Here is a 25,925-nt window from a genome sequence, read left to right as displayed (position 1 = left end):
TTAGCTCAGCTGTGTGAACAGGCAGGGTGAGGACACACACCAGTGAGTTTGTGGTGCAGAGCTAGGTCTTGTGGAGGGGAACCAAGACATGCCAGGCACAGAAGAGAGGAGCCCAGTCTGTGCCTTTGGTTGTGTGGACCGGCTGGGAAGGTGCCCCAGGACATTCCTCACAGACCAGCTTCTCACATTGGCCGTTTCCAGCACTGGCTACACACCCCAGGTTTATGGTGAGTTTTGCTGCATGGCCAGCTGTGTCCTGCTGGGCTCAGGGCCTGTATCGAGGGGAACAGCCAGCCCTGCCCGACCTTTCTCCCGGCCCAGACCCCAGCAGACCCCAGAGGATGGTAGTGTGCTCCCCCTGCCTGGGATACGGCCAGGGCTGGGCAGGCGCCGGGTGCTGGGGGAGGCTGCCAGAGCAGGAGGGCTGTGGAGGGATGGGGCACCGAGGGCCCCATCATGGGGACTGTGCTGGGGGGACATTTCCCCAACCCAGAATGCACCTTGTCCTATGCGGTGCCTACCCAGTCAGACCATGGGCCATATGTGGGGCAGGAAGGTTGAGTGGGCACAGGACGGGACGCAGATGGGAGCCACGATGCTCCTCACTGATCCACTGCAAAAGAGAAAATCCCGGGGGAGCTCTCCCAACCCTGCCTGACAAGTTCTTGTCCTTGCGCCAGCCATGCCAAAGCAGAGGCCAGGGAGAAAGAAGTCCCTCAAGCAAAGCTGTGCCAGTCTCGGGGAGCTGCCCTGAGCACCAGGACAGGCAGAGTGCCCTCCTCATATGTCCTTGTTCTGCTGGGAGGGTGGCACGGGCTCCAGGGAAATGGCCTGTTTCTGCCTGGAGTCAGTGCGGGACTTTGGCATGTGAGGTGAACACGACAGCTGTTGCACTGCAGAAACGCCGGTCAAGACCCCTCACTGCAGCCCCTACTGCCCCCTGCCCCTGCCGACCTGCTGCCACCCCCCGTGCTGCCTTGTCCCCCGCCCCTCTCCCCACACTGCAGGGACCAGCGGTGCAGCAGGAGCTGGCACAGCACCATAGCTGTTGCCTGGCGCACCAGCATCCCTACCTCCCTCCCAAACATTGCGTCCATCTTCAAGAAGGAGAGAAAAGAGGATCTGGGGAGTGATGGGCTGATCAGCGTCACCTCAGTGCCTGGAAAGAAAATCTTCCTGGAAGCTGGTTCCAGTCACATGAAGGGATTGGGAACAGCCAGAGTGAAGTCATCAAAGGCAAATTGTGCCTGACCAACATGATTGCTTTCTGTGATGGGATGACTGGCTGTGGGGACAAGGGGAGTGCAGTGCGTGCTGTATACCTTGGATTTAGGAAGGCCTTTGACATGCTCTTCCATGACCACCAATCTTGGAGAGAGTGGTATGATCAACAGAGTGCCCAGGTACTGGAAACATTTTAAAACAATCAGAAAAAAGGCATTTCAGCCTGTTGCCAAGTGGCTGGAGCCAGATGTACTCAGACTTGCCCAGGGGTGAGACCTCCAAGCAACTTCTTATTTACTCTGCCTCTAACAGCATGGACAGGATTATCATTGTTAGTGACAGAACATGTTTTTGCAAGTCTAACTTTTCAATTAAAGCCTTAGAACAAATGCTCAAGCACACCAATTTTTTTTGGGGGGGGAGGGGGAGTCAAAACCCCTGTTTCCATTGGCTCCAGTGGCTGTGGGATGAAGCCTGAGTTTGGTTTGAAAGAGAAAAGATGAGGCTGAATGTCCTGCAGGTGACTATAAACTACTTAATGCCTTCTGTGCTTCCAGTGATGCTTCTTGTGGTCGCTCCTCAGTCTACAATGCACTCTCATTTTTCCCTTGCATAGTAGATCAGAACTGTGGAGAAAGGCTTTTGACACTGTCTCCCATAGCATCCTCATAGACAAGCTCAGGAAGTGTGGGTTAGATAAGTGGACAGTGAGGTGGATTGAGAACTGGCTGAATGGCAGAGCTCAGAGAGTTGTGATCAGTGGCACAGAGTCTAGTTGGAGGCCTGTAGCTAGCGGTGTCCCCCAGGGGTCAGTAGTGGGTCCAGTCTTGTTCAACTTCTTCATCAATGACCTGGATGAAGGCAATAACCCTCAGCAAGTTTGCTGACGATACAAAACTGGGAGGAGTGGCTGATACGCCAGAGGGCTGTGCTGCCATTCAAAGAGACTTGGACAGGCTGGAGAGGTGGGCAGAGAGGAACCTCATGAAGTTCAAGAAAGGGAAGTGCAGGGTCCTGCACCTGGGGAGGAATAACCCCATGCAGCAGTACAGGTTGGGGGTTGACCTGCTGGAAAGCAGCTCTGTGGAGAAGGACCTGGGAGTGCTGGTGGACACCAAGTTAAGTATGAGGCAGCAATGTGCCCTTGTGGCCAAGAAGGCCAATGGGATCCTGGGGTGCATCAGGAAGAGTGTTGCCAGCAGGTCGAGGGAGGTGATTCTCCCCCTCTACTCAGCCCTGGTGAGGCCACATCTGGAGTACTGCGTCCAGTTCTGGGCTCCCCAGTACAAGAGGGATGTGGCACTACTGGAGCAAGTGCAGCGAAGGGCTACAAAGATGATTAGGGGACTGGAGCATCTCTCTTATGAGGAAAGGCTGAGAGAGCTGGGCCTGTTTAGCTTGGAGAAGAGAAGGCTGAGAGGAGATCTTATCAATGTGTACAAGTATCTGAAGGGAGGGTGTCGAGAGGATGGGACCAGACTCTTTTCAGTGGTGCCGAGCGACAGGACGCGAGGCAATGGGCACAAACTGAAACACAGACACTTCCATCTGAACATGAGGAAAAACTTTTTCACTGTGAGGGTGACAGAGCACTGGAACAGGTTGCCCCGAGAGGTGGTGGAGTCTCCTTCTCTGGAGATATTCAAAACGCGCCTGGATGCAATCCTGTGCAATGTGCTCTAGGTGACCCTGCTTGAGCAGGGGGGTTGGACTAGATGATCTCCAGAGGTCCCTTCCAACCTCAGTGATTCTGTGATTCTGTGAAAGAACTGAGTTCAGGGAAACAACATGCCAATAATCTGGACAGCCTGGGGAGCCCACTGAAAGAGTAAGTGTGTGCGTGTGAAAGCTCACAGGAAAGGCCTGGACCCGAGGTGTCAAGGATCCCAATCCTTGAGCCACAGGGCTGGATACGTTCTCCTCTGATTGCTCCTAACATGGGCTGAAGAAACACCACACAGTGTCAAATAAATTTCTGTGGGAAAGGTGGAGGAAGAAAGTAGAAACAAATCAGAAGAGGGGGAATGCAGGCCAGGAGTCTCACCAGTAAATATTTCCAAATACAGGTGGATTTTACCCCCTCTCTGGAAAGGCTGTTTCTTCCATGACCAGCAGCACTTGGTGGAAGGAGGTTTTTTTTTTTTTTCCTGACACTCCTTCTGGAATGGAGGGCAGCAGGATTTGAGCCAAGGGGGATTTGCTGGGCACTCAAGCAAAGATTTCAGTCTGGGACCTTGAAGTCCTGGGTGGCTGAAGACTACAAGATGACTCCAATGTGTGACTCACAAGTGACCCGAGTCACATCACAGCCACCATTGAAATGCCCCCAGAAGCAGATCCCATAACATCTGGCCTGAACGAGACCTACTGCATTTCTCTGCCTTTCTCCCTACACCTAAAACTTTCTCTTTAGCTCCTTAGCACTGGGGAGAAGTTTTGGCTCCTGGACCGGTGGGGAAGGCACCAGTGCCTGCCAGTCTTGATGCTACACTCAGATTTCATTCTGTTGAACTAAACGAAGTCCCCAAGTGACCAGCTCTGCAGTGTAACTGTCCATGTGTCCACACTCTTCTCCAGTCCAGGAAAATGGACTGCAGGTGGGAGGGAGCCAGCTCAGGGCAGGCACAGAAATGCCTCCGCTCACCACCACCTGCCCTGGGCTCAGGGAGGAAAAGAGGCCCTGGGGCCAGTGCCCGCTGGCTGCGTGGCTTTCTCTGCAATTGTCTCCTTTTCTGTTCCAGGCTGTGGGGACGAAGGGGCTCACTGGCTGCAGCCAGCCTGGACACATGGAGTGGCAGAGCTATGGCAACAGTGGCCAGGTCCCCCCTGCAGCCAGCTGGACAGGGACAGAGAGGACCTGGCCCTTCCTGGTCTTCCCAAGCATGTCATTCGAGGAAGTGCTGGAAGAACAGGCCTGGAGGGATCCTCATGGAACTGCATTGCCTATGGCTGTGATAACTGACCAGCCCTCTCCCATAAATGCTTCCCAGGCCAGGCGCTTGGGGACAAGCAGCTGGCAGTGCTTATGGGAGTCCATCAGCACCATGCCCTCTGGGTGGGCAAGGAGACCTCAGGTTCTTGGTACCCTGTTGGAGAGGCGCTGGCTGCCAAGAGGACTGAGGGGAGGTGGGACAGGTTCCGTGACTCACGAGGTGAAGGTGCTGACATAGGCCTGGGGCCAGGGCCCTGCAACCTCCTAGGCCTCTCTCAGCTGCTGGGAAGCCACTGCAGAAGCAAGCAAATCCCAGAGAACAGCCTTTCCCATGTTCCTGGGAGCCAATGCCAGGGAGACTTGTGTGTGAGAACATGACAGACCAGCAGCAGGGAGATGACTGGGGTTTGTGCTTGTGGGGTCCCTTCTGCCTGAGGAAATGATAGGCCAGTGCTAGGCGCATGCTCAGCTATGGGCCTGGAAGGTCACTGCTGCCTCAGTACCTGATAGGCCAGCAGCAGGCACATGGCTTCAATGCTGATTGTGAGGTCACTTCCTTCCCTGGAGCTGATAGGTCAACAGGGGGCCCTTGGCTCATGTAGGTTCACGATCCCAGGTCCTGGTTCTCATGGGGGACTTCAACCACCCCGATATCTGCTGGAAAGACAACACAGCTAGGCACAAACAGTCCTGGAGATTCCTGCAGAGCATTGGTGACAACTTCTTGACCCAGGTGGTGGAGGAGCCAACAAGGAGAGGTGTGCTGCTGGACCTCGTACTAACAAACAAAGAAGGACTGGTGGAAGATGTGAAGGTTGGGGGCTGCCTTGGCTGCAGTGACCATGAGATGGTGGAGTTCAGGATCCTGCGAGGAAGCAGCAGGGCACCAAGTAGGATCGCAACCCTGGACTTCAGGAGAGCAAACTTTGTCCTCTTCAGGGACCTACTTGGAGGAATCCCATGGGTGAGGGCCCTGGAAGGAAGGAGTGCTCAAGAGAGTTGGTTAATATTCAAACATCACTTCCTCCAGGCTCAAGAGCGGTGCATCCCTATGAGTAGGAAGTCAAGCAAAGGAGGTAGGAGACCTGCATGGATGAGCAAGGAGCTCCTGGCAAAACTCAACCAGAAGAAGGAAGTCTACAGAAAGTGGAAAGGGGGACAGGCCACTTGGGAGGAATATAGGAATGTTGTCAGAGTATGCAGGGATGCGACGAGGAAGGCTAAGGCCCGTTTGGAATTAAATCTGGCTAGAGATGTCAAGGACAACAAGAAGGGCTTCTTCAAATACATCAGCAGCAAGAGGAAGACTAGGGAAAATGTGGGCCCTTTGCTGAATGGGGTGGGTGCCCTGGTGACGAAGGATGCAGAGAAGGCAGAGTTACTGAATGCCTTCTTTGCTTCAGTCTTTACTGGTCAGGCCAGCCCTCAGGAACCCCAGACCCTGGAGGCAAGAGAGAAAGTCTGGAGAGAGGAAGACTTTCCCTTGGTGGAGGAGGAGTGGGTTAGAGATCATTTAAGCAAACTTGACACCCACAAATCCATGGGCCCTGATGGGATGCACCCACGAGTGCTGAGGGAGTTGGCGGACATTATTGCTAAGCCACTCTCCATCATCTTTGAAAGGTCATGGAGAACAGGAGAGGTGCCCGAGGACTGGAAGAAAGCCAATGTCACCCCAGTCTTTAAAAAGGGCAAGAAGGAGGACCCAGGGAACTACAGGCCAGTCAGCCTCACCTCCATCCCTGGAAAGGTGATGGAGCAGCTCATCCTGGAAGCCATCTCCACGCATGTGGAGGAAAAGAAGGTGATCAGGAGTAGTCAGCATGGCTTCACCAAGGGGAAATCATGCCTAACCAATCTGATAGCCTTCTATGATGGGATGACTGGCTGGGTAGATGAGGGGAGAGCAGTGGATGTTGTCTACCTAGACTTCAGCAAGGCTTTTGACACTGTCTCCCATAGCATCCTCATAGACAAGCTCAGGAAGTGTGGGTTAGATGAGTGGACAGTGAGGTGGATTGAGAACTGGCTGAATGGCAGAGCTCAGAGAGTTGTGCTCAGTGGCACAGAGTCTAGTTGGAGGCCTGTAGCTAGCGGTGTCCCCCAGGGGTCAGTCCTGGGTCCAGTCTTGTTCAACTTCTTCATCAATGACCTGGATGAAGGCACAGAGTGCACCCTCAGCAAGTTTGCTGACGATACAAAACTGGGAGGAGTGGCCGATACGCCAGAGGGCTGTGCTGCCATTCAAAGAGACTTGGACAGGCTGGAGAGGTGGGCAGAGAGGAACCTCATGAAATTCAACAAAGGGAAGTGCAGGGTCCTGCACCTGGGGAGGAATAACCCCATGCAGCAGTACAGGTTGGGGGTTGACCTGCTGGAAAGCAGCTCTGCTGAGAAGGACCTGGGAGTGCTGGTGGACACCAAGTTAAGTATGAGGCAGCAATGTGCCCTTGTGGCCAAGAAGGCCAATGGTATCCTGGGCTGCATCAGAAAGAGTGTTGCCAGCAGGTCGAGGGAGGTGATTCTCCCCCTCTACTCAGCCCTGGTGAGGCCCCATCTGGAGTACTGCGTCCAGTTCTGGGCTCCCCAGTACAAGAGGGATGTGGCACTACTGGAGCAAGTCCAGCGAAGGGCCACAAAGATGATTAGGGGACTGGAGCATCTCTCTTATGAGGAAAGGCTGAGAGAGCTGGGCCTGTTTAGCTTGGAGAAGAGAAGGCTGAGAGGAGATCTTATCAATGTGTACAAGTATCTGAAGGGAGGGTGTCGAGAGGATGGGGCCAGACTCTTTTCAGTGGTGCCGAGCGACAGGACGCGAGGCAATGGGCACAAACTGAAACACAGACACTTCCATCTTAACATGAGGAAAAACTTTTTCACTGTGAGGGTGACAGAGCACTGGAACAGGTTGCCCCGAGAGGTGGTGGAGTCTCCTTCTCTGGAGATATTCAAAATGCGCCTGGATGCAATCCTGTGCAATGTGCTCTAGGTGACCCTGCTTGAGCAGGGGGGTTGGACTAGATGATCTCCAGAGGTCCCTTCCAACCTCAGTGATTCTGTGATTCTGTGATTCTTCTGATGTCACTTCAGTCTCTGCTGCTGATAGGCCAGAAACAGGCTTAATGCTAAGATGTTGATTGTGAGGTCACTGCTGCCTCAGTACCTGATAGGCCAGCAGCAGGCACATGGTTCTGATGCTGATTGTGAGGTCACTTCCTTCTCTGTAGACTGTCTGCCATCAGCAGGCTCTCGGTTGCTGTGGTTTCTTGTAAAGTCCCCTCTGTCTCTGCTGCTGACAGGCCAGAAGCAGGTTGATGGCTTTAGTGCAGACTGTGTGGTCACTGCTGCCTGTGCACCGGATCGGCCAGCAGCAGGAGCAGCGTCAGCAAAGCAGCTGTGAGGTCACTTCAGCCTGAGTAGCTGAGCAGCAGCAACAGGGCTATGAAATGGCTTGTGAGGACGCTGCTGTCTCTGAAGACGACAGGCCAGAAAGGCGCTGGCCTTGCAGGGCTGGTCCCTGCTGGGCTGGGGCTCTCCAGGGAGGCCTGAGCTGCCCCAGGCTGCGCTGGGCAGGGGGCTTGCGCCGGGCTCCCGCTGCCATGGATCCAGCAGGGTGCCTGGAGTCCACTGAACAGACTCATCATCGAGTTCACACAAGCAGGGATTTGGTTGCTTTGTTTGGGATATTTGGGGGGGGGTTGGACTAGATGATCTCCAGAGGTCCCTTCCAACCTCAGTGATTCTGTGATTCTGTGATATGTAATTGAGAAGTCTATTCTCCACTCTACAGTGATCCATTTAATCACAATTAATTCTTGTCATTTAGAAATTTTTGTGGCATCTCTGATCTTTCTAATCTGTTACAAATATTGTCTTTAAGGAGCCTGAAAATTCACTTATTAATTAGAATCTACTTCACAGGTGACTGCCACCAGCTAAAGAATTTGTTGTAAATCATAGAGTCTCCTTCTCAAATCATTGAGTCTCCTTCTCTGGAGATATTCAAAACACGCCTGGACGCAATCCTGTGCTATGTGCTCTAGGTGACCCTGCTTGAGCAGGGGGGTTGGACTAGATGATCTCCAGAGGTCCCTTCCAACCTCAACCATTCTGTGATTCTATGATATTTTGCATGCCGAAAGAAAGCCTGCTGTTGCATTTAAAAACAAGTATTTATCAGCCTGTACAAAAGACCTATGAAAACACAGTTCATGCAGTTGTGTGGTGACTCTGTTGTTCTACCCAAGTGCTCTGTCATGAAATATGTATATATATATACACACATGTGTATATAGATGTATATATAAATATACACACACACACATATGTATATACATATATATATATTATATATATTGTGTAGGTGTTTAGGAACTACAGAATGCGTTCCTGATCATCATCTACTTTTATTCTTAGGAGAACAGGCGTTTTCAGCACTGGAGAAATCTACTGAGGCAAATCATGATATTTAGGAGAGCTTTGCAGAGACTTGTACAGTCTCTTTTGCTGTGTGGTAGGATGAAGACTTCAGAATATAGTGTGCTCCCATTAAATCAAGAAAAGCAAGAGAATGTATTTCAGCACTAATTGAGAAGGTGTACTAGCGCAAGTGAGGGATATGGACTACTTAGGGACTATGAGGACATGTTGATTTAATCCATAGTATCCGTTCAGTGACTCAAGACCAAAGAAAGAAATGTGCTGTCTATCCTTTTAGATAAAAAAAAAAAATATATGAGTTTGTGTTGCCATCTCTGCCTTTCTAGGATTGTTAAAACAGCAATGAATTATGTAGCGGGAACAAAATTGAGAAAGAGTTTGTTAAAAGAGCATAAGAAAAAACTTGAAACAATGTCAGCATTTGTTACCTTTAAGCCTTTAAATTTATGTAAACTTTCTGATATTTCAATGTGGAAGTCATTTAAACCCTCAGTTGAAAAGTGAGATTGGGTTGTCCCACTTGGGTCAATCATTTATCTCCAGTTCCGTTACTGTGCTGCTCAGGAAAGCCTCTGACCTACTGAACTCAGTTATGGCTCTAGTAACTTTGACTTGAGCCGATAAAGGTACTGCAGTGCTGTGGTGGCAAAAAGAAATGCTGTCCACAAATGTATTTCCTAATACTAAAGCAGGATAGCTAGAAAGTTTATTTGCAGTCTGGATTAGTAATCAACACACAAGGAAAGATGAAACCAGTGGAATGGCTGAACAAAATAAGTATCTTACATGCACTTATGGTAATGCTGTAACTTCACCCATCCAATTTGCAGTTCTTTAGATGAAGCTCCTGTGTTTCAATGTCCTTCTTTTTTCTAGAAATGTTATTCTGCTCCTTTCTCCCTTCCCACCTTTTTTGATAACTGTTGACCAATTCCAGCTGAACATGACAAATGTAGAGATCACAATGTTTTTGAACTCCTGGCATCATGAAAGTTAGTGTCTGGGTGGTGAAGAGAACCCGTTGGGTGTGTGCTGAGAGAGAAGGCTGTAATTCTCCCCCATATCAGCTAACTGACCCCTTGCCCTGTGTGCATTTGGCTGGCCAGTGCCCATGTGTGATGGGAGAACCATCACTTGCCCAGCCAACATGGTGGGGACCAGCAGACATGGTGGGGATCGGCAGCATTGCTTAGGGGAGGTATAGTACGAGCCAGCAAGGAAACAGGCTTTGGTAGTCGTCCTGATCACCGAACAGCTTATTCCTTGCTGGAGGATGGAGAGTATTAACAACAACAACAAAAAGTGGTGGCGAGGGGGAAGAAAAGACAAGACCGTTAACATTTTTGTCTTCCTTGGTCACTTTATTTTTAAAATTCTTGCTTGATAAATATTGTTCTAGAAATGCTTATTGCCAGCCACCGTAGTACAGGCCAGGGTACAAAATATCTGGAGAGCCAGGATACAGGCAAAGGTCTCCCTTGGAGCTTGCAGGAGTACGTGCTCGGGAAAAGCTTGCAGCTCATACCCTGGGCCTGTCAGCTCTGGGTTTTAGCACCACATTCCCTGAAGAAAGATACACACAGGTATCTTTTTCCTTTTTTAATCTCAGAGGATTCATTGACTCAAGTGAGGTAGGTGGAATTCATGGTAAGGAGGTGGCCTGGTTTTAATGTGCTTCCCGTTATTTCTGCCTTAATATCCACGTTTCTTTTTGATTGAATGACATCAAATAAGGATGTTGTGCATGATGATATTTTCCACTCCAAATGAAAAGTCAGGATGTTGCTGGCAGCTCAGAGAGCTGGAGGATGCTGCTCATAAACCTCTCTCCACGGCAAGGACTCCTGCTGGTCTTAGTGCGATTCAGACTGTGGTTCTCATCGTCTTGTAAGACTCTGTAGCTCCCAGGAGACGGCTCTGCATCAGCCTGATTGCAGGTCATGCACTTTTTCTAGCCTTTTTTTTTTTATAATGGCGTAATGAAACCAAAGTTTATTTGCGGCAAGAAATGTGTTTCTTTTCTTTCGTTGTACTGAAGAGGAACAGTTATAATACACTTGTCGATTAACGCAACATCTCCTTTAGCTGGGTACATTTACCAAACATAACCAATCCCACAGCCTGTAATGCTGCATTGTAGGCACTAAAAGCATTTCCACTCTCAGAACACTTCTATTTCTACATCTGTCTCCTTTTCTTAATGAGAAGGATAAAGCACAAATAGACCTAGTGCTGTTTTCTTCCTTTTTACTTTTAGGCAGGAAATCTATGTTGTTGCTTGGCATCCTTGTATTACAGCATCTGGACCTTCAGCAGAAGCATTTGAGAGCCATGAAAGTATGGAAAGACATGTTACGTGGTTGGATGCTCATCTGTCACATAAAGGGATTATCTCCATTTGGGTTATGTGATGGCTCCCTCTGTGGTCACCTACCAATAATGTCTAGTGAGTGCTCGCATACACTGCTAGTGCTTTCCACCTGGGGACCAGAACTGCATGAGTGTTGATCATCTGATCAGACGCACAGAGATATGCATCCTGTGAAAGGATGCTTGCCACTTTGTTCATGAGGTAGAGGCTTGTCTGCTTACGTGCTTGAGGTACCACCTGCAGGCAATGGCTTGTGCTCTTCCCAAGCAAGTAAGCTGGTCTGAAGGAGCCTCTGGAAATGAGACAGCAGGCTGTGAGCTGGGGAGCTCTTCAGACAGGTTGAAAGCTGAAAGCTGTCACCTCTTAGAAAATGAACTTTGAAATTACGATTCATAACCAGGTGAATAGGATAGTGCCTGCCCTCAGCTTTTCTGTCTATGTCATGCTGCTTGTGCTCCAGACTGACTTGGGCACAAGCTCATCCTGACCTGAAAACTCGGCAGTTCCAGGGGTGCAGCAGTGCACCCAGGCTCATCTGCCTTGCTGAAGGGCTTGGCTTCTTTTCTCAAGCACACCCCCACATGAATTGAGCTGTCAGGCTTCTTAGGAGTGACCTTACAACTAAGTAGCTCTGAAGTCATGCAGAGGTTAAGGTCCATTTCTGTCTGCGTAGCTAGGTCTGTAATTTAATCAGAGTAGAAATTATACCCTATTATTAAGTAATTGGTTTGTCTTGGTAGGTGTGTTCTGACACTTTGTCTCTAGGTACTATCTGGTTGATACAGTTTTCATCAGTTGACATTTTACATCCTGTTTCATGTGTTTACATGTGTTAGTTTGCATAGATACATAGTTATGAGTTACACAGCCGCCTATTCTACATGGCTCAATATTCTCATACAAACTTCCTTTTCACCAGCACACAGGAAGCCCAGAGGACAGCACCAACTATCATTTATGTTCCACATGTCCACGTAAGGTGGGAGGCTGTTGGAGTCTCACGGGAAGCTACATTACCACATTATTATAGTCCAGCATATGCACTAGGTTTTTTGCTTGCAACTTCAGATGGATGGATACGTACATTTTCAAGTTTCATTTAATTTTCCTTTTCCAGTTTCATTTTCATTTATGTGTCCTTGAAGCACCTGAATGCTGTGCTTTCCCAAGCAACTGGATACTGTTATCATGAGGGCACCCTACCTGAAGCTCTTGTAATTAGCTTAGGCAGAAAACAAGACTGGAAACATCTGTCTAAACTGTTTTCTGAGGCAAGAGATTCACTTGGACCCAGCCTTCCCCACGTTCTCACACACACAGGCTTATTAGACAGATCTGTAAGTGTAAGTTTGCCTAGGAGAATCATTCCGGTGACTTTGAGATGGCTATTTATATACTGAGTCCAGTGTATGCAATGAGTGCAATGTAAAAGGCAATCGAGATGTGTTCACTAAAAGCATACCTTCCCACAGTCTGCCACTGCAAAGTAGAGTTGTTACACTGTTCAGCAGAGAAATCGACTGAACATTTCAACGCCTTAACTACAGTGTCAGCTCTTGCTTCATAAAGGCCAAAGCTTGAAAAATTACGAAGCTCAATCCCATCTTGTGTTTCAGCGACTTTAGGAAGACAACTACCTCGATTTCCATCAGCAGACTTCAGGAGGAGTACAGCCTTCACTTTCCAGGCTTCTGAGAGTTGGCCTTACAGGAAGGTGTTTAAAAGATGAAACAGGTTACTCTCCAGCTGATGATGTCTTCCTGAACACGGAAACACAAACCCTAACTGGATGCGTTTACCATCAAAGGCTTTGCAAGTGCTTAACTTGGATGCTGTTGGTAAATTCCTTCTAAAATTGAATACTGAAATTCCAGCACGTCAAGAGTTTCTGGCAGCAAAGCAGGTCCCTTTTCTCACAGAAGGCTCCAGTAGTTGAGGGCTAAGCCCCCAGGTCAGGGGTCAGTGCTGGCCCTGGAAACAGTCCTCCATTTCCTCAGGATGGGGGGAGCCATGTCGCTCTCTGATGTCCAGGAGCCAAGGTGCAAAGGTTCCACCTTATCTTTCCAAAGAGGATGAGAAGAAAATGGACTTAGGATATAACAATGAACGTAGGCCTCCTCAAAGAGTTCAAAGCCTTCAGCCCAAGTAGCAGTACCTCAGACATTGACATCTTTGAGGCTCTACCTGAAGCCTTTCTTGCCGTTCCTTCAAATGACATCATCAAATATCACGACTCATGCTGTCCTGCTATCTAAAGCCTTGCAGCTTCTCCACAAACTTTTGCTGCTTGCTTCCCCCCAGTCCATCTGCCTCCTCCCATTTCCACTTCATATCTTTAACAGTTCACTAAACTCAGTCTACTAGTCCATGGATCTGATCTATCTCCAGATAGACAAGCAGGACTTGATAGCAAAGCCTTTCATGCCTTCTTAAAAAGTTGCAAGTTATTGGATTTTGTCTCCCAGAATTGGTCGGCAATAGCTGAGGAGAAAGGGTAAAGGTGGGAGGAAGAAAAAGGTATTCTGCATTTCCAGATAATACTTAAATACCAACTAGCAAAGCTAACCTGCTGTTGTTTAGAAGAGAATGTCAATGAATAAAGCAGCAAAACATTTGAAGGTTTTGGTTTCCTTATTTGCAGTACTTTTAACCTTATTGAAAGAGAAGAACTTACAGTTCTATTTCATCATGCTGTGAACTGAGTTTTCCTGATGACAGAGAATATATACAGCTAACTCTTAAATCTTCAGATATTGTGCCCACAAAGGGAAACACCTGGTCTTTCAAGCAAAAGATTACAATTGACTTCTAACAGATAACCCTCTCCTGCTTATACACTAATCAAGGTCACATGTACATGAAACACTCAAAGACAACAAAACCCCAAAGCACCTTTTTAAACCAGGACACTTTTGGAGCATACTTTCCTTTGATCACACAAGTCACTAAGCCTTTAACTATGGCAAGGGATTCCCTCTACCTTGAATCTCCATATAGTTTGCATTTTAAAAATTCTTAAGAAATGGCTTTTTACTACTACTATAAAAGCTCAGCTCAGTGTTGGCAGAAGTTTTTCAAGCACACAAATGTATTGATGCCTCAGTTTACCTAAAGATAAATTCAACAGAACCCATGTCCTAGGTTAAAGGAAGGCAAAGAAACCCCATCCTTGCCTCTATTTATACATTTTCTGTTGGGGGGGGGGTTCTTTCTGAATAGCCTACTGTAAAGCGCAGGGGCAGCAGAATTTTACATTAAACTATTTAGAGTTTATGCCTAACCTCTCCAAAAAAGTCCAATTGCTCTTAAAGAATCAATTCTAAAAGTCCAATGGTAGAGAGCCCAGTTAAGAGCCACCGGTGCCAACAACTTACATATTACGCCAACGCATTAAGTATTGCCACCATTTAGACTCTGTACAAGAGCAGGGAGGAGAATGCTTCACAGTCAGGCACTTGCTCCTCCTCTTCAGTAGATTCCTGGGCAGAATGTTGCTCATCATCATCAGCGGAGGATGGGGAATTGCTGCTGTAGACTGCGTGTTTCCACCTGCAAGCATTTCAAAGGCAATAACAAAAACAAGATTAGGTCACACTAAGTCAAAAATCAAGTGCAGTCTACCCTGGAAGGTACTGTGAGATCTAGGAAGTTTCCAGCCCATTATATGTATTTGTCATGCATCTGATTTCAAACTGCATTACATGTTCTTCCTTGTGAGAGCAAAATTCCATCTTTGTTGGGAAGTTAAAAAAAAAAAAAGCAGCACATGGTACTTATATGCAGCTTGACTTTGGCATATGATAGGCCAGAGCCTTGCAAAGTAACTGTAAAGCCTTGCAAAGCAGCTGTATTTGTGAATCTATTGCCCCGATTTCCCCTGAACTTCGTATTCACAGCTGTTACCAAAAACAGCAGGACAAGTCAAGAAGGGAGCTCCTGAGAGAGCTTCAATTAATTACGATGCATACAGGATGATAATTATGATGCATACAAGTTTTGGCTTGAACCTTTTTATAGGTTTTTATTCCCCTTGTTCAAGTCTTGCACAGGCTGCGGAACATGGGCGAGGTACTGCCTTCACGAGGTATTGCATAATTACCCCTCTTCCTCAAGGCATGATCAGCTCAACTACTGCAACATCCTCTTCTGTCCTGAAGTACAGCCTTGCCCCACTCAGATCCATTCAGAAAGTTGCTCTAAAGGTCATCTTCTGAACTTATTCCCTTCATCACAAAGCGCATTCTCCTGAAACCCTTCAAGTTTCTTCTCTCTCAGCAAACAGAGTTGCTAAGGCCTTTCATGAATTACCCTCCTTCCTACATTAGTTCCCACTGAGTGCCCAGAAAACAGCTCTGAATTCTGAGCTGGCCCTCACAGCTCCTCTCACTGACTAACCCCTCAATACAAAAATGCAGAAGCATGTTCTCTTCTCAGCTGCCACCTTCACGCTTGGGAGAAGGTTTTCATATGCACCTGGCAGTCTTCCTTGCCTCCTGAAAATTCTTGCTGGGCTGCTCAAAACCCATGAAAACTGTCAGGCTACTGCTGCAGTGAGAGCAGTGCTCATCATTCAGAGTAGGACTGTGCATTTCCTTGTATTCCCACCTCTTGACAGCCATCTCTTGCCTTTTCTCTTGTGCTCGGTTATAAGCATTTGGGAAAAAGACTGGTTTTGTTTGCTGACTCTCTGTCCGGAGCTTACCGGCAGGGCCCTGGAGTCCCTGACTATGGCTTGTAAGCACTAAGGCTTCTAGTAGTTCAACTCATTTCAGCTGTTTCAGAGGAGGCTTTTGGCCAGAACACAGTAAAGAAAATTGAAAGCCAGAACTAACCTGCACTGCCATCTTGAGTGTCAGCGATTTCCTCATCAGTTCTCCTCGGGAGGACATATCCAAGTTTTCCTAATGAGAAGAAACAAGAAGGGTCAGTCACAAACACGCAGAAAATCTGACATATGCACACTTGGTGCCTACACAGTAACTTTATCAAGGCTCTGCATGGACACAAAAGATTAGCATGCAGTTCTACGATGCAGAAAGCAAGGAAGCATTGCTGGAATCCAACCATCTAGTTTTACCTATTTTCACAAGAGGCACCTTCTGGTTTAGGCCTATATCTGTCAGTCTAAGAGAGATGAGAAAATGGATGCATATTTTAAGACAAGAAGAAAACCTGTACTTTTAAATTCAGTTCATGGCCTACTTTGTCTCTCTGTTAACATGTTGATTCATGGCCCAGGACAAGTTTTTAAAAAAAAAAAAAAAACAAAAAACCCAGACATCCACAGAGATTCCTGAAGTATATGAATTTATCTTTGCTTTTTATCCTAGAGTTCACAGAATCACAGAATGGTTGAGGTTGGAAGGGACCTCTGGAGATCATCTAGTCCGACCCTCCTGCTCAGGAAGGGTCACTTAGCACATGTTGCCCAGGACTGTGTCCAGATGGCTTGAATATCTCCGAGGAAGGAGCCAACCACAGCAGGCATTGCCCACACCAAGGCACCTAGGACAGGAGCCTGGAAGGTCTTGAAGGTGGTGAGCTTCAAAGGGAGCTGAGCTGACAACACAAGGGCAAACAGATGACAACACGAATCAGGCAATCGGAACACCATGGTGTGCGTTCGACTGGCTGCAAGATGGCTGTTGGCATGCAAGCGTGCTTAAGGAAGGCAAAGCGTTAAGAGAAAAAGCACGAGTCAGCTTTCAAGGACAATTAGATGTACAGGGCTGCCAGTTTATGGGGGACAGTGCAGACAGCTTCCTAACACTCGCTGCTGAGCAGGAAGCCCGAACTCTGACAAACAGGCCTTTCAAGTATCCTGTGAAAGTCCATGAGCACAGAAGCAAGGCAGCTGCTAGGGGTTTCATGTCGAGACTCCACACTGGACCAAATTAGGCCCCTAATTCCAGCACCTACTCAAAAATAATTACAAAACCCATATATCTGCATAATAACATCAGACACGTAAAAAGAAGTACTTGTGAACTATTCTTTAAATAACAAACAGGGTTAAAAAAAAAAAAACTCTTTGGGACAATAGTAAATGCGTACACATGACATTCTTACAAACTGCAGGATACAGAAGAAAATTGTTTGTCAGCAAACCAATTTAACCTGACCTCTCTGCAGGGCACAGTTCAGGACACCCTCACAAGTTACATACCTCCAATTTTCTAGAGAAGGTCCAGAAAAGAAACTACCTTGATAAAAACAGTGGAACGGGGCTTGTCCAGAAAAGATGTGATTTGCTTACTTGGTTTGGAAGCTCTGCCAGCATAAAACAAACAAACAAGAAAACAAACCAAAAAACCATACACACACACACCAAAGAGTTACAAAGGGATTATTTAAGAGTCTTGTCTAAACTCTACCTTAATTTAAGTAAAGGGCTCCTAAGGGTGCACAAGGAATTTATCTTCCACCGTTACTGCAAACGGCAGGACACTACAAAGGTCACCCCTAGGAGAAGGGCGTTCAGACTACGCCTAAAAGAGCCACTGGCACACTGAAGGCTCTCATTCACTTTCAACATGCATTTTCCCTTTCACAAAAACCTTACAAAGCCACTTCAGCCAGTAACTAGCCAGGAGGGTTGGTTCCCCCCCAACCCCCTTTTTTTTCTTTCTTTCCAGAGAGAGCTTGTTGTATTCTACAGCTTCCGACAGAAGCTATATTAGCATAAATGCTCCAGCTGATTTAGACTTCCTCGACCAAAAGATCTTAGACTTTCGGCTGAAATGCTCTCGCTGCTGCCCACGGGGAGAGGCACAGAGCCAGAAAAAAATACCTGGAGTCCAGGGCACTCTGCTGACGTGGGCATCTCTCCTGCTGGCACTAGAAATAGAGCATCCCGTCACATTCGGTTCGCACAGATTATATGTGACCTCACAACCACAAATTGCAGGCACATGACCAGCACTGGCCTATCAGGCACTCAGCCACAAGTGACATCACAAACACAAACTGCAGCCACATCACCAGCACTGGCCTATCAGGCACTCAGCCACAAGTGACATCACAAACACAAACTGCAGCCACATCACCAGCACTGGCCTATAAGGCACTGAGCCACAAGTGACCTCAAAACCACAAACTCCACCCACAGGACCAGCACTGGCCTATCAGGCACTCAGCCACAAGTGACATCACAACCACAAAGTGCAGACATGTGACCAGCACTGGCCTATCAGGCACTGAGCCACAAGTGACATCACAACCACACAGTGCAGACATGTGACCAGCACTGGCCTATCAGGCACTGAGCCACAAGTGACATCACAAACACAAACTGCAGCCACATCACCAGCACTGGCCTATCAGGCACTCAGCCACAAGTGACATCACAACCACAAACTGCACCCACATCACCAGCACTGGCCTATCAGGCACTGAGCCACAAGTGACATCACAAACACAAACTGCACCCACATCACCAGCACTGGCCTATCAGGCACTCAGCCACAAGTGACATCACAATCACAAACTCCACCCACATCACCAGCACTGGCCTATCAGGCACTCAGCCACAAGTGACATCACAAACACAAACTGCAGCCACATCACCAGCACTGGCCTATCAGGCACTGAGCCACAAGTGACATCACAAACACAAACTGCACCCACATCACCAGCACTGGCCTATAAGGCACTGAGCCACAAGTGACCTCAAAACCACAAACTCCACCCACAGGACCAGCACTGGCCTATCAGGCACTCAGCCACAAGTGACATCACAACCACAAAGTGCAGACATGTGACCAGCACTGGCCTATCAGGCACTGAGCCACAAGTGACATCACAACCACACAGTGCAGACATGTGACCAGCACTGGCCTATCAGGCACTGAGCCACAAGTGACATCACAAACACAAACTGCAGCCACATCACCAGCACTGGCCTATCAGGCACTCAGCCACAAGTGACATCACAACCACAAACTGCACCCACACCACCAGCACTGGCCTTTCAGGCACTGAGCCACAAGTGACATCACAACCACAAACTGCACCCATGTGACCAGCACTGGCCTATCAGGCACTGAGCCACAAGTGACATCACAAACACAAACTCCACCCACAGGAACAGCACTGGCCTATCAGGCACTGAGCCACAAGTGACATCACAACCACACACTCCACCCACATCACCAGCACTGGCCTATCAGGCACTCAGCCACAAGTGACATCACAACCACGAACTGCACCCACAGGAACCGCACTGGCCTATCAGGCACTGAGCCACAAGTGACATCACAAACACAAACTGCACCCACATCACCAGCACTGGCCTATCAGGCACTGAGCCACAGCTGATATCAAAAACAAAAATTGCACCCACAGGACCAGCACTGGCCTATCAGGCACTAAGCCACAAGGGACATCACAACCACAAACTGCACCCACATCACCAGCACTGCCCTATCAGGCATTCAGCCACAAGTGACCTCACAGTCACAAACTGCAGCCACAGGAACAGCACTGGCCTATGAGGCACTGAGCCACAAGTGACATCACAACCACAAACTTCACCCACGTGACCAGCACTGGCCTATCAGGCACTGAGCCACAAGTGACATCACAAACACAAACTCCACCCACATCACCAGCACTGGCCTATCAGGCACTCAGCCACAACAGACATCACAACCACAAACTCCACCCACATAACCAGCACTGGCCTTTCAGGCACTCAGCCACAAGTGACATCAATAACACAAACTGCACCCTCATCACCAGCACTGGCCTATCAGGCACTCAGCCACAAGTGACATCACAAACACAAACTGCACCCATGTGACCAGCACTGGCCTATCAGGCACTGAGCCACAAGTGACATCACAACCACAAACTACAGCCATGTGACCAGCACTGGCCTAGCACTCACTCAGCCACAAGTGACATCACAACCACAAACTGCACCCATGTAACTAGCACTGGCCTTTCAGGCACTCAGCCACAAGTGACATCACAAACACACACTCCACCCACATCACCAGCACTGGCCTATCAGGCACTCAGCCACAAGTGACATCACAAACACAAACTCCACCCACATCACCAGCACTGGCCTAGCAGGCACTGAGCCACAACAGACATCACAATCACAAACTGCACCCACATAACCAGCACTGGCCTATCAGGCACTGAGCCACAAGTGACCTCACAACCACAAACTCCACCCACTTGACCAGCACTGGCCTATCAGGCACTGAGCCACAAGGGACATCACAACCACAAACTCCACCCACATCACCAGCACTGGCCTATCAGGCACTGAGCCACAACTGACCTCACAACCACAAACTGCACCCATGTGACCAGCACTGGCCTATCAGGCAATCAGCCACAAGAGACATCACAAACACAAACTGCAGCCACATCACCAGCACTGGCCTATCAGGCACTGAGCCACAAGTGACATCACAACCACAAACTCCACCCACTTGACCAGCACTGGCCTATCAGGCACTGAGCCACAAGGGACATCACAACAACAAACTGCAGCCACGTGACCAGCACTGGCCTATCAGGCACTCAGCCACAAGGGACATCACAAACACAAACTGCAGCCACATCACCAGCACTGGCCTATCAGGCACCGAGCCACAAGAGACATTACAACCACAAACTCCACCCACATCACCAGCACTGGCCTAGCAGGCAGTCAGCCACAAGTGACCTCACAGTCACAAACTGCAGCCACAGGAACAGCACTGGCCTATCAGGCACTCAGCCACAAGTGACATCACAACCACAAACTGCAACCACGTGACCAGCACTGGCCTATCAGGCACTCAGCCACAAGTGACATCACAACCACAAACTCCACCCACAGGACCAGCACTGGCCTATCAGGCACTCAGCCACAAGTGACATCACAACCACAAACTCCACCCACAGGACCAGCACTGGCCTATCAGGCACTCACTAAAAACTGACATCAAAAACAAAACTGCAGCCACGTGACCAGCACTGGCCTATCAGGCACTGAGCCACAAGTGACATCAAAACCACAAGCTACACCCATGTAACCAGCACTGGTCTATCAGGCACTGAGCCACAGCTGACATCAAAAACAAAAATTGCACCCACAGGACCAGCATGGCCTCTTAGGCACTGAGCCACAAGTGACATCACAACCACAAACTGCACCCACATCACCAGCACTGGCCTATCAGGCACTCAGCCACAAGTGACATCACAAACACGAACTGCACCCACACCACCAGCACTGGCCTTTCAGGCACTGAGCCACAAGGGACATCACAACCACAGACTGCACCCATATCACCAGCACTGGCCTATCAGGCACTCAGCCACAAGTGACCTCACAGTCACAAACTGCAGCCACAGGAACAGCACTGGCCTATCAGGCACTCAGCCACAAGTGACATCACAAACACAAACTGCAGCCACATCACCAGCACTGGCCTATCAGGCACTCAGCCACAAGTGACATCACAACCACAAACTGCAACCACGTGACCAGCACTGGCCTATCAGGCACTGAGCCACAAGTGACATCACAAACACAAACTGCACCCACAGGACCAGCACTGGCCTATCAGGCACTGAGCCACAAGTGACCTCACAACCACAAACTCCACCCACATCACCAGCACTGGCCTATCAGGCACTCAGCCACAAGTGACATCACAAACACAAACTGCAGCCACATCACCAGCACTGGCCTATCAGGCACTGAGCCACAAGTGACATCACAAACACAAACAGCACCCACAGGACCAGCATGGCTTATCAGGCACTGAGCCACAAGTGACATCACAACCACAAACTCCACCCACATCACTAGCACTGGCCTATCAGGCACTCAGCCACAAGTGACATCACAAACACAAACTCCACCCACAGGACCAGCACTGGCCTATCAGGCACTCAGCCACAAGTGACCTCACAACCACAAACTGCACCCACAGGAAAAGCACTGGCCTCTCAGGAACTGAGCCACAAGGGACATCACAAACACAAACTCCAACCACATCACCAGCACTAGCCTATCAGGCACTGAGCCACAAGGGACATCACAACCACAAAATGCACCCACGTGACCAGCACTGGCCTAGCAGGTACTGAGCCACAAGTGACAACACAAACACAAACTCCACCCACACCACCAGCACTGGCCTAGCAGGCAGTCAGCCACAAGTGACCTCACAGTCACAAACTCCAGCCACAGGAACAGCACTGGCCTATCAGGCACTCAGCCACAAGGGACATCACAACAACAAACTGCACCCACGTGACCAGCACTGACCTGTCAGGCACTGAGCCATAAGTGACATCACAAACACAAAGTGCAGACATGTGACCAGCACTGGCCTATCAGGCACTGAGCCACAAGTGACATCACAACCACAAAGTGCAGACATGTCACCAGTACTGGCCTATCAGGCACTCAGCCACAAGTGACATCATAACCACAAACTCCACCCACATCACCAGCACTGGCCTCTCAGGCACTCAGCCACAAGTGACATCACAACCACAAACTCCACACACAGGACCAGCACTGGCCTATCAGGCACCGAGCCACAAGTGACATCACAACCACAAAATGCACCCACATCACCAGCACTGGCCTAGCAGGCACTGAGCCACAAGGGACATCACAACAACAAACTTCACCCCCATCACCCGCACTGGCCTATCAGGCACTCAGCCACAAGTGACATCACAACCACAAACTGCACTCACGTAAACCAGCACTGGCCTATCAGGCACTGAGCCACAAGTGACATCACAACCACAAACTGCAGCCACATCACCAGCACTGGCCTATCAGGCACTGAGCCCCAAGAGACCTCACAACCACAAACTGCATCCACAGGACGAGCATGGCCTAGCAGGCACTGAGCCACAACTGACATCACAACCACAAACTGCAGCCACATCACCAGCACTGCCCTATGAGGCACTAAGCCACAAGTGACATCACAAACACAAAGTGCACCCACATCACCAGCACTGGCCTATCAGGCACTGAGCCACAAGTGACATCACAACCACAAACTCCACCCACATCACCAGCACTGGCCTATCAGGCACTGAGCAACAAGTGACATCACAACCACAAACTCCACCCACAGGAGCAGCACTGGCCTATCAGGCACTCACTAAAAACTGACATCAAAAACAAAAACTGCAGCCACGTGACCAGCACTGGCCTAGCAGGCACTGAGCCACAAGTGACATCACAACCACAAGCTACACCCATGTAACCAGCACTGGCCTAGCAGGCACTGAGCCACAAGTGACCTCACAAACACAAACTCCAACCACATCACCAGCACTGGCCTACCAGGCACTGAGCCACAACTGACATCACAACGAAAAACTGCACCGAAATCACCAGCACTGGCCTATCAGGCACTGAGCCACAAGTGACATCAAAACCACAAGCTACACCCATGTAACCAGCACTGGTCTATCAGGCACTGAGCCACAGCTGACATCAAAAACAAAAACTGCACCCACAGGACCAGCATGGCCTCTTAGGCACTGAGCCACAAGTGACATCACAACCACAAACTGCACCCACATCACCAGCACTGGCCTATAAGGCACTGAGCCACAAGTGACATCACAACCACAAACTCCACCCACTTGACCAGCACTGGCCTATCAGGCACTGAGCCACAAGTGACCTCACAACTACAAACTACACCCATGTAACCAGCACTGGCCTATCAGGCACTGAGCCACAAGTGACCTCACAACCACAAACTCCACCCACTTGACCAGCACTGGCCTATCAGGCACTGAGCCACAAGTGACATCAAAAACACAAACTGCACCCACATCACCAGCACTGGCCTAGCAGGCACTCAGCCACAAGTGACATCACAACTACAAACTACACCCATGTAACCAGCACTGGCCTATCAGGCACTCAGCCACAAGTGACATCACAACCACAAACTGCAGCCACATCACCAGCACTGGCCTATCAGGCACTCAGTCACAAGTGACATCACAACCACAAACTCCACCCGCAGGACCAGCACTGGCCTATCAGGCACTCAGCCACAAGTGACATCACAAACACAAACTGCACACACGTGACCAGCACTGGCCTATCAGGCACTCAGTAAAAACTGACATCAAAAACAAAAACTGCAGCCACGTGACCAGCACTGGCCTAGCAGGCACTGAGCCACAAGTGACATCACAACCACAAACTGCACACACATCACCAGCACTGGCCTCTCAGGCACTCAGCCACAACTGACCTCACAACTACAAAGTGCAGCCACGTGATCAGCACTGGCTATCAGGCACTCAGCCACAACTGACATCACAAACACAAACTGCACCCACAGGAACAGCACGAGCCTGTCAGGCACTGAGCCACAATTGACATCACAAACACAAACTGCACACACAGGACCATCACTGGCCTATCAGGCACTGAGCCACAAGAGACATCACAAACACAAACTGCACCCACATCACCAGCACTGTCCTATCAGGCAATCAGCCACAAGGGACATCACAACAACAAACTTCACCCACATCACCCACACTGGCCTATCAGGCACTGAGCCACAAGTGACATCACAACCACAACCTCCACCCACATCACCAGCACTGGCCTATCAGGCACTCAGCCACAAGTGACATCACAACCACAAACTGCACCCACAGGACCAGCACTGGCCTTTCAGGAACTGAGCCACAAGTGACATCACAACCACAAACTGCAGCCACATCACCAGCACTGGCCTATCAGGCACTGAGCCACAAGTGACCTCGCAAACACAAACTGCACCCACACCACCAGCACTGGCCTTTCAGGCACTCAGCCACAAGTGACATCACAAACACAAACTGCACCCACATCACCAGCACTGGCCTTTCAGGCACTCAGCCACAAGTGACATCACAACCACAAACTGCAGCCACGTGACCAGCACTGGCCTATCAGGCACTCAGCCACAAGTGACATCACAACCACAAACTCCACCCACAGGACAAGCACTGGCCTATCAGGCACTCAGCCACAAGTGACATCACAACCACAAACTACAACCATGTGACCAGCACTGGCCTATCAGGCACTCAGCCACAAGTGACATCACAACCGCAAACTCCACCCACAGGACCAGCACTGGCCTATCAGGCACTGAACCACAAGGGACATCACAACCACAAACTGCACACACGTGACCAGCACTGGCCTATCAGGCACTCACTAAAAACTGACATCAAAAACAAAACTGCAGCCACGTGACCAGCACTGGCCTAGCAGGCACTGAGCCACAAGTGACATCAAAACCACAAACTGCAGCCACATCACCAGCACTGCCCTATCAGGCAATCAGCCACAAGTGACATCAAAAACAAAAATTGCACCCACAGGACCAGCACTGGCCTATCAGGCACTGAGCCACAAGAGACATCACAAACGCAAACTGCAGCCACATCACCAGCACTGTCCTATCAGGCAATCAGCCACAAGGGACATCACAACAACAAACTTCACCCCCATCACCCGCACTGGCCTATCAGGCACTGAGCCACAAGTGACCTCACAACCACAAACTCCACCCACATCACCAGCACTGGCCTATCAGGCACTCAGCCACAACTGACATCACAACCACAAACTGCAGCCACATCTCCAGCACTGGCCTTTCAGGAACTGAGCCACAAGTGACATCACAACCACAAACTCCACCCACATCACCAGCACTGGCCTATCAGGCACTGAGCCACAAGTGACATCACAAACACAAACTCCACCCACATCACCAGCACTGGCCTATCAGGCACTGAGCCACAAGTGACCTCGCAAACACAAACTCCACCCACATCACCAGCACTGGCCTATCAGGCACTGAGCCACAAGTGACCTCGCAAACACAAACTCCACCCAAATGACCAGCACTGGCCTATCAGGCACTCAGCCACAAGTGACATCACAAACACAAACTG

This window comes from Apteryx mantelli, chromosome 24 (assembly GCF_036417845.1).
Source record: "Apteryx mantelli isolate bAptMan1 chromosome 24, bAptMan1.hap1, whole genome shotgun sequence".
Classification (NCBI taxonomy): domain Eukaryota; kingdom Metazoa; phylum Chordata; class Aves; order Apterygiformes; family Apterygidae; genus Apteryx; species Apteryx mantelli.
This window is presented reverse-complemented; position numbering follows the sequence as displayed.